This window comes from Cibotium barometz, chromosome 66 (assembly GCF_041138505.1).
Source record: "Cibotium barometz isolate CiBa-2024 chromosome 66, ASM4113850v1, whole genome shotgun sequence".
Taxonomy (NCBI): Eukaryota; Viridiplantae; Streptophyta; class Polypodiopsida; order Cyatheales; family Cibotiaceae; genus Cibotium; species Cibotium barometz.
The window spans coordinates 1,808,503-1,819,207 of record NC_141111.1 but is presented as its reverse complement, the minus strand read 5'-3'; the positions used below and the strand labels follow the sequence as shown (position 1 = coordinate 1,819,207).

The 10,705-nt window shown below is 38.4% G+C and overlaps 1 long non-coding RNA gene across 3 annotated transcripts in view; it reads left to right on the top strand.

Moving 5' to 3' along the window:
• Positions 1–924: 924 nt before the first annotated feature.
• The window catches only part of LOC147602663 (uncharacterized), a 33,728-nt gene continuing 23,947 nt past the window's right edge, over positions 925–10,705 (top strand). For all 3 annotated transcript variants that reach the window (XR_015265749.1, XR_015265751.1, XR_015265750.1), the window contains exons 1-2: positions 925–1,029; positions 1,171–1,263. This is a non-coding gene — a long non-coding RNA (uncharacterized LOC147602663). The remainder of the gene's footprint in view (positions 1,030–1,170; positions 1,264–10,705) is intronic.

The window sequence follows — 10,705 nt, the reverse complement described above, 5'->3', positions numbered from 1 at the left end:
AAACCCTTAAGCTCTAAACTTTGAATCCTAAACCCCAAACCCTGATCCTTAGATTCCAAATCCTAAAACCCAAAACCCTTATAACCCTAGATCGTTAAATCTAAACCCTAGACTCTAGACCCTTAACCCTAAAGCACATTGTAAAATATTTCTCTCCTATGTTATTTTATAGAAATAATTTAATTACATATTTTTATAGATAAGAAGGTCCTAAAACCATGATGGGGATGTGCAGCCATACACACCCAAGGAATTTGAGGCATCTATACTTATATATTTTTATAGATAAGTAGATCATAAAACCATGATAACTCTTGGGGGGATGTGCAGTCATACACACCCAAAGAGTTTGAGGCATCTATAAAGTTTGTTGAGAGTTTATAGGATAAAAAGGGTAGCATGAGAAAAGGCATGGAAGAGTACATTTCATGTGTTTAATTCAAATATTTTGGAGCTCTATTAGACTAATAGAAGTTTTAGGGCTTAGGGTTAATCTTAAGGGCTTATTGTAGCTAGACCACTTAAAGCTCTCATGATCTCATGTAAGCTCTTAACAATTTGAATGGGTACTCATGATTTCACAGAAGGTACATTGAATTCTATATTGAGCTTTTATAGACTCATATAATCTCTCAAGAACATCTATGCTTATAGAATCTCTCATATGAGCTTGTATGCATAAATAAAATAAATATATAATATGTATATATTTAAACTAAAATATTAATAATTTAATTATTAATTACTATGATACATACATTTAATTTCACATATATGCATAATACATATAGCATAACCTCATAAAAAAACCTTTTTTGCTATAAGAAAGAAAAAATTAGTCAATGCATAAAAAAAGAGGAAACTATTATAATTCGAACTTGAAAAAAGTGGAGGGAAGAGAATAAAGAGGAGGGAAGGGAATAATATTATTTGAAATATTATCATTAGAACAACGAGGGAAGGGAACACGTCAACAAAGAAATTGTGCAAAGAGTATGTCGAGGTCCTGTCTTTCTGCTCTCAAAGGAGGTATGTATTGTGCTTGCATTTTAGGATCTTACATCAGGCATATTTTGGGTTTTTGTGTAAATCTAGATGCTCAAATGAAATTAGGGTTTTGGTTGCATTAGAGATCTGACATTAGGGTTTTTGGTTGCATGTACAAAATAGTGAGGTGGGTATCGTGTCTATGGGGGCAATTGGATCATGGCCATCGCTACGGGTTAAAAACCCTGCAAGTTTTCATGCTCTCAAGGAGATGAGGTGTGCGTGTGTTCAATATAGCAATGAACTACATGCCTCAAATAGTCCATCCGCCTCTGTTTCACCAAGTTTAAGTCAGGAGATTTAAAAAATTATTTGTAGTGAAGCTAAACCAGCTTGCAGGAGATCACGACATTTTAACATGTGTCAGCATATATATCCATGTATGTACTTAGGTCCGCCATTATCATCCGTGTGAATAGTTTCTCCAAAGCCGACAGTTGTTAATGCTTCTCGGTGCGCATTGACAAGGTTCTCAAAGGTCTCACCAGCATCATGCAATAGATCATTGTAACGCCCAGATTGCTGATGAGGAAGGAAAACGTGCACTGCTCGGCTGATGATGAGAGTGGCTGTCATGATGATGATTGATCCTACAGAGGGTACAAACCCGGAAGGCAATATTGTAAGATACCTCCCCCAACCCCTTTTTGATGTCTAGTATCTTCCCCTGTAATCAACCCTCTTTAGAAATATAAAGACCTTGTTGCTAACTATTTTAGCCTAGAGAGAGAAAAATTATTCTAGAGAGAGAATATTCAGATTTTGAATATTTTTGGATAGAAAAATATCTCTTATAATTCAGATGAGTTTCCCTAAAACAGAAATTCAAAAAGAATTTTCCAATGTGCAATTGGAATTAATTGGAAATAGGTATAAAGAACCTTAGTCTAAGGGTCTAGATTTTCACAAATCTTTAGACTATGGTCCAATTAAGGTTCCTATGGGCCAATAGCATCAATCCATGTGTAGGGAGGAGATAAATCCAATTTGTAAAAAGAAGATACCCAAAAATGAGTAAATGCTCACATAAGGTGAAGAGTTGAAAATGTACAAGGTTTATTAGTAAAAAACTATGAGCAATATTAAAAATATGAGATATTTTGGGTATCCAAAAATGAGTAAATGCTCACATAAGATGAAGAGTTGAAAATGTACAAGGTTTATTAGTAAAAAAACTATGAGCAATATTAAAATGATTCCATTATGACACATATGTAAGGAAGGGGAATTCTTTAAAGGAGGTGCATATTTCACATAAGATGAAGAGTTGAAAATGTACAAGGTTTATTAGTAAAAAACTATGAGCAATATTAAAATGATTCCATTATGACACATATGTAAGGAAGGGGAATTCTTTAAAGGAGGTGCATATTTCACATAAGATGAAGAGTTGAAAATGTACAAGGTTTATTAGTAAAAAACTATGAGTAATATTAAAATGATTCCATTATGACACATATGTAAGGAAGGGGAATTATTTAAAGGAGGTGCATATTTCACATAAGATGAAGAGTTGAAAATGTACAAGGTTTATTAGTAAAAAGAAAACTATGAGCAATATTAAAATGATTCCATTATGACACATATGTAAGGAAGGGGAGTTCTTTAAAGGAGGTGCATATTTCACATGCCTGAATGAGTTTTAAACTCATAAAAATTGAGATATTTCATCTCTCCTCTCTCCTCATTCAAGTCTAGTTCCAAAAAGTTAGCTTAACTGACCTAAAAATGGTCAAAAATTGACCAAACTGATTTAGAAAATTCTAGAATCAGTTTGTTTGGTTAGGAGCTCAATTTTTCCTATAAATAGAAGCCTCCCCCTTGTTGAAAAATATATAGTGTTTATGCATTGTTACTCTACTCCACCTAAGCCAAGAACTGTGAATTCTTTAATAATTCACTAGTTTTTGATACTGCTCTCTTTCTTCAATCCCCATTGGTGGCTCCATCAACATACTAAACCAATTGATTGGTTGGGGGCCTCTACCGTGAACAAAGAATCAAGCAAATTATAAGATAAGTATAGTGAATTATGATCTTTTCTATAATTTCTCAATGATTCTCTCTTCTCAACCCCTCTCAAGCTTGAGAAGCTTAATTGGTATGGTTTTTGAATTTGATGAGGGATAATGTGGAAAAATGAAAGTAAAAATAGAAACTGTATTGTAAACTGTTTGTAAATGCTGTTTGTAAATGACTGTTTTATGTCAAGATTGCTGGGGGAGCATTGTGACCATCTTGTGATTAAGGTCGTGGAGACCTAACTGATAATGTTGCAACTGTGACGGAGAGTCAATGAAGGACGTCTCGCGTAGCAAGGTCGGCCGAGGTCTTGACCAGCCTCGGTGCGATTAAAATGGTGAGCTTCCGGTACGGTGGATGAGGGACCAAGGAAGCGGCCTATGAGTGAAGCGCTAGGTCACCTGCGAAGGATCCTAGAGGGTGCTGACCATATGGTGCTCGGGCTCTGGGTCGCCTAGGATACCCACGCGTGCGTGGAGGAAGATATTGGAACAAGAGTAGGAGTTGTTTTCTGAAATCGGGCATGGATCTGGTTGATTGTCCTTGCTGGTCTTCAATGGATGAGTCCATGGCTCTTTATATGGATCTGTTGGTTGATCTTGCTAATCTTCAACAAGAGTCCATCTTGATAAGTGATTATATTGCCGAGTATTATGGGCTAGGAGCTAGGAAACGGCCCCTATGTGGACAGGTGGTGAGCGTCCTAGTTGCCAATGATGCCATAGATACTCTGATGAAGGAATGATGGGAAAATTATGAATCAACCGGATAAATTGGAAGATGGTGATCAGTGATACTATGGTTTTATTAAAGGATTGTTTTAAACTGGTTGAATCTGTGAAAAGGCAATTTCATATTGGGTGTGTGAGTGGTGTGACTAGTTTTATTTTTGCATGAACATCTGGCTAGGGGGCCTTGGAACTCTTTTCCTTGGTACCCAGGACAAAACCTAACTAAATTCTTAATGGGATCCCATCACTACAGTGGTTGGGCGGTTGGCTAACCCATGGGATTGGATGGGGTTAGGCTGGACTGATGGATCCGTAAATCGAGATTTAATTTCTATTATTACGATAGATGAAGTAAATCCCGGATAGAAATTGTTCTATGGATAGGAATCAACGGCTGTGCCTCTTGATGGGGAAAAAAGCGTTGATCCCAATGATCCAAGTGCAAGTTTCTTCCTTGAATTGACCAAGTACCGTTAAAGGTGCAGTCAGATCAGTTGATCCGTAATGATCTTGACTACGTTAGAGTAAAGAGTTATCCTGGTGGAATCGCCCATACTTTCCGGGTAAAGGAAGTTTTTCCAGTTTCGATTTCGGACAAACCGATGGATTAGTCTCTTGTCTGGATATCGGTGGGCGAGGCCCCGAGTGTGAGACCCCTACCCACGCATGATGTGTTACTTCCGCTGCCAGTATCCTGAATCCGTTGCTCGGTGGGAACAGGGATCTCACAATTGGTATCAGAGCTTTTTGGTTAATAAGGATCAACCGAGAAGCCAAATATATCAAAAATTTATCAAGAATCAAAAAGGTTGTAATTGTGTGATATAATTCATACAAATTGATATTCAATTTGAAAATTCATAAATTAGTAATTGGGTCTTCAAATGGAAGTACCGCAATTATATAGAATCCTGAGGCCTAGACATGATGGTATTTACCTTATAATTCCAAGGGCCTTGACTACCCGTATATACCGAGAGTATACTGCAGCTCTTTACTGACAGTATATACGAGTAAATATAAGACTTGAAATTATAAGCGTTAATGCTATCTAGATGATGAATTCGAATGTGGTTGATATGATTTTTAATTCTGTTTGAGAATCGATGAATTGATTTGGATTCTGATTGAAAAATGATGATTTTTGAAATTTAGTTGAAATGTAATAAGCTGAGCGAAACCACAATGAGGATGAATGGGACGAGTCCCAGTGATGATATTCATAACTGGAATGATGATAATGATTTCAGCAAATCACTATGAGATTAGTGGGTTGTGCTGTCAGATTGCTACTGTTAACACTTGACCGGTAGATCAAGTTAAGGGATGACAAATTGAGAACTTGCTTAACTAAAATTTCCTGTGGAGGAATGTTCAGAAGGTATTCTGTTGGGTTGACCAGAATGTAAGGAACCCCAGAATAATTTGGGTCGTAAGAAAAAGAGTTGTTCTCTTCCTACGAGATGAGGACATCTCGCGCTTTTTTTAAGTGGGGTAGAATGTAAGAATTCTCCCCAGTTTTTGAGGTATTCAAAAATAAGAATCTCCTCTCTAATCTTATAACTATTCTCTCTCTAATATATAAATTTTTGACAGAATCATGAGACAAGGAAATCGTAGCCGTCAGCAGAGCAGCCAAACCCTGTCATCACTGAAGATAACGAAATTGATCTTGATGTTCGCAAGGCTCTTCATAGGACTCAACCAGGACCCTTCAAAGGAGAAGGGGAGAACCTGGGTGAGACTGTGGAGAAATGGGTGGAAGCCATGGAAGAGTATTTTGACGTCACAGGTTATAATGAGATGAGCAAAATAGCTCTTGGCCGGTTGAAAATAGTGGAAACAGCCAGGGTAGCATGGAGGAACCACTGTGACACCAACCGTCTAAATAGAAATACCCAATCTTGGAATGACCTAAAAACCTATTTGAGAAAGAGATTTTGTCCCCCCTGGATTTTTGGAAACCAAAATGAACGAATTTTTAGAACTAAAGCAGGAGAACAAAACCATTGAAGAATATCACCAGGCCTTTGCTCTTCTACTCAAATACTCACCACCTCTAGATGAAGAACAGCTCATGGCCAGGTTCATTCGGGCAATGAACGAATCTTTGGACACACTGGTCAAAAATGCCAAACCAGTGTCCATGGTGGCTGAAGCAGTAAAAATGGCAAAGGATTTTGCCAAAGCCTTTGTAGTAAAGGTCCCGCCAAAACCTGCACCCTCTAACTTTAAAAGATTCCAAGCCCAGGAAGGTACTTCAAACTTTCCACCTCCAAAGAGGCAGCAAGGACCGATTCAGAATCAAGATGCAGGAAGACTCCAAAGTGAAGGAAGATCCTTCCCCCAAAATACTTTCTCAGGAGGACCATCTATTTTAAGGATGCAGAACAATGAGCCCAGAAGTGAGAACCGGTGTTTTGGATGCCAAGGTTTTGGTCATCAGTTAAAAGACTGCCCAACTCCTGCCATGTCAAGGGGACAGGGAAGTCTAGGAACCCGAATTCAGAGACCAATTCCTTCATACCAGTCTAATCAGGGTCCGTCTCACCCAAGCCAGGGTAACCCCAGAAGAACTCCAAATCAACCGTCTGCCTCTACCCAGAGTAACCTCAGAACTCCTTTCCAAAACAGGGGCAACCAAAGAGAAAGAATTCCACCTCAGACTGCAGCAGCCAGAGCAGTCACAATTTCAGAAGAAGTAGAAGAGGAAAGAAGGGCAGATCTTTACTGCAATTGAAAAACCAAGGGTTAACCGACAGTTCTCAAGTCATCCATACTCCAGCAGAATACCAGGGAAAAATCAACCGTTCACTTCCAAGGCGTAAAGTTGAATGTGATTGAAGAAGAAGAAGATGATGAAAGAAATCATACTCCAACTGCGAGATGAGGACATCTCGCGTTTTTTAAGTGGGGTAGAATGTAAGATACCTCCCCCAACCCCTTTTTGATGTCTAGTATCTTCCCCTGTAATCAACCCTCTTCAGAAATATAAAGACCTTGTTGCTAACTATTTTAGCCTAGAGAGAGAAAAATTATTCTAGAGAGAGAATATTCAGATTTTGAATATTTTTGGATAGAAAAACATCTCTTATAATTCAGATGAGTTCCCCTGAAACAGAAATTCAAAAAGAATTTTCCAATGTGCAATTGGAATTAATTGGAAATAGGTATAAAGAACCTTAGTCTAAGGGTCTAGATTTTCACAAATCTTTAGACTATGGTCCAATTAAGGTTCCTATGGGCCAATAGCATCAATCCATGTGTAGGGAGGAGATAAATCCAATTTGTAAAAAGAAGATACCCAAAAATGAGTAAATGCTCACATAAGGTGAAGAGTTGAAAATGTACAAGGTTTATTAGTAAAAAACTATGAGCAATATTAAAAATATGAGATATTTTGGGTATCCAAAAATGAGTAAATGCTCACATAAGATGAAGAGTTGAAAATGTACAAGGTTTATTAGTAAAAAAACTATGAGCAATATTAAAATGATTCCATTATGACACATATGTAAGGAAGGGGAATTCTTTAAAGGAGGTGCATATTTCACATAAGATGAAGAGTTGAAAATGTACAAGGTTTATTAGTAAAAAACTATGAGCAATATTAAAATGATTCCATTATGACACATATGTAAGGAAGGGGAATTCTTTAAAGGAGGTGCATATTTCACATAAGATGAAGAGTTGAAAATGTACAAGGTTTATTAGTAAAAAACTATGAGTAATATTAAAATGATTCCATTATGACACATATGTAAGGAAGGGGAATTCTTTAAAGGAGGTGCATATTTCACATAAGATGAAGAGTTGAAAATGTACAAGGTTTATTAGTAAAAAACTATGAGTAATATTAAAATGATTCCATTATGACACATATGTAAGGAAGGGGAATTCTTTAAAGGAGGTGCATATTTCACATAAGATGAAGAGTTGAAAATGTACAAGGTTTATTAGTAAAAAGAAAACTATGATCAATATTAAAATGATTCCATTATGACACATATGTAAGGAAGGGGAGTTCTTTAAAGGAGGTGCATATTTCACATGCCTGAATGAGTTTTAAACTCATAAAAATTGAGATATTTCATCTCTCCTCTCTCCTCATTCAAGTCTAGTTCCAAAAAGTTAGCTTAACTGACCTAAAAATGGTCAAAAATTGACCAAACTGATTTAGAAAATTCTAGAATCAGTTTGTTTGGTTGGGAGCTCAATTTTTCCTATAAATAGAAGCCTCCCCCTTGTTGAAAAATATATAGTGTTTATGCATTGTTACTCTACTCCACCTAAGCCAAGAACTGTGAATTCTTTAATAATTCACTAGTTTTTGATACTGCTCTCTTTCTTCAATCCCCATTGGTGGCTCCATCAACATACTAAACCAATTGATTGGTTGGGGGCCTCTACCGTGAACAAAGAATCAAGCAAATTATAAGATAAGTATAGTGAATTATGATCTTTTCTATAATTTCTCAATGATTCTCTCTTCTCAACCCCTCTCAAGCTTGAGAAGCTTAATTGGTATGGTTTTTGAATTTGATGAGGGATAATGTGGAAAAATGAAAGTAAAAATAGAAACTGTATTGTAAACTGTTTGTAAATGCTGTTTGTAAATGACTGTTTTATGTCAAGATTGCTGGGGGAGCATTGTGACCATCTTGTGATTAAGGTCGTGGAGACCTAACTGATAATGTTGCAACTGCTGACGGAGAGTCAATGAAGGACGTCTCGCGTAGCAAGGTCGGCCGAGGTCTTGACCAGCCTCGGTGCGATTAAAATGGTGAGCTTCCGGTACGGTGGATGAGGGACCAAGGAAGCGGCCTATGAGTGAAGCGCTAGGTCACTTGCGAAGGATCCTAGAGGGTGCTGACCATACGGTGCTCGGGCTCTGGGTCGCCTAGGATACCCATGCGTGCGTGGAGGAAGATATTGGAACAAGAGTAGGAGTTGTTTTCTGAAATCGGGCATGGATCTTGTTGATTGTCCTTGCTGGTCTTCAATGGATGAGTCCATGGCTCTTTATATGGATCTGTTGGTTGATCTTGCTGATCTTCAACAAGAGTCCATCTTGATAAGTGATTATATTGCCGAGTATTATGGGCTAGGAGCTAGGAAACGGCCCCTATGTGGACAGGTGGTGAGCGTCCTAGTTGCCAATGATGCCATAGATACTCTGATGAAGGAATGATGGGAAAATTATGAATCAACCGGATAAATTGGAAGATGGTGATCAGTGATACTATGGTTTTATTAAAGGATTGTTTTAAACTGGTTGAATCTGTGAAAAGGCAATTTCATATTGGGTGTGTGAGTGGTGTGACTAGTTTTATTTTTGCATGAACATCCGGCTAGGGGGCCTTGGAACTCTTTTCCTTGGTACCCAGGACAAAACCTAACCAAATTCTTAATGGGATCCCATCACTACAGTGGTTGGGCGGTTGGCTAACCCATGGGATTGGATGGGGTTAGGCTGGACTGATGGATCCGTAAATCGAGATTTAATTTCTATTATTACGATAGATGAAGTAAATCCCGGATAGAAATTGTTCTATGGATAGGAATCAACGGTTGTGCCTCTTGATGGGGAAAAAAGCGTTGATCCCAATGATCCAAGTGCAAGTTTCTTCCTTGAATTGACCAAGTACCGTTAAAGGTGCAGTCAGATCAGTTGATCCGTAATGATCTTGACTACGTTAGAGTAAAGAGTTATCCTGGTGGAATCGCCCATACTTTCCGGGTAAAGGAAGTTTTTCCAGTTTCAGTTTTGGACAAACCGACGGATTAGTCTCTTGTCCGGATATCCGTGGGCGAGGCCCCGAGTGTGAGACCCCTACCCGCGCATGATGTGTTACTTCCGCTGCCAGTATCCTGAATCCGTTGCTCGGTGGGAACAGGGATCTCACAAATATTGTGCTACTCTGAGGCAAGGGGTTGCTAATGATACAGAGGTTGCTATCATGCATAGGGTTCAAATCCCCCTTGTACCTCTTCCTCCATAATTCTTCTCCTCGTGATCCCAACATTCCAATACCCTGCAAATGTCCCTATAGGATTCCAGCGTATCATCCCTCCAGCATGAAGGTCTTCGGATGTCATGCCACCCTTCGAAATTACTAGGACTTCAAACCTAAGACACGTGAGTTTGTCATCATCAAGATAGGTCCTAGTATGATGTGCTATGGTGGGATAGAATTCATGAGAAAATGTGCTAGTTTAGGAAAACATCATTTGTGATACTTGAGTTGCTCTTGAGCATTCGGTTAAGACTTAAGAGCACTTGAATACTTGAGTTTCTCTTAATCATTTTCGGGTAAGACTTAAGAGCATTTGAATGGCCTGAATCCATTTATAACTGAAAAAGTTCTGGTTAACGAGGGGTAACAATGTTTTGCATTGCTATCTTAGCAGAGTACTTTTTTCACATGGGTCAATGGCTTTTGCTCCACTATATTTTCAGTTTACAAGTATATACTTTTCTTTTCAAATCATGCAAGGAGGTGAATAAGATTGTCTTCTCAGCTTATGTCCTATGTAGGATCCATCATCATCACGATATCCACCCTCATCATCAGCCGAGTAGTGCAAGTTTTCCTTCTTCATCCCTTGCATCATTGGCTTGCATCCCAGAACACTGTATGCATCTTCTACATCCTCATCGTCATCAACACTATTGTCTCATGCCTCGCCCTCATGTGCTTTGCCATAGCTTTCACCTGCAAAATCCAGCATCCAATCAATCAAGAGTTGATGCAAAAACGCTGATATGCTCTATGTATAGCAGAGGGGGCGGCTTTCCCATCCCATGGGCTGTGGCAAAATGCAGAAGATATGTTGATATAAACACTGATGTGAGCCCTGATGTATGAGCTGATGTAAGGCTGATATAAATGCTGATATAAGCC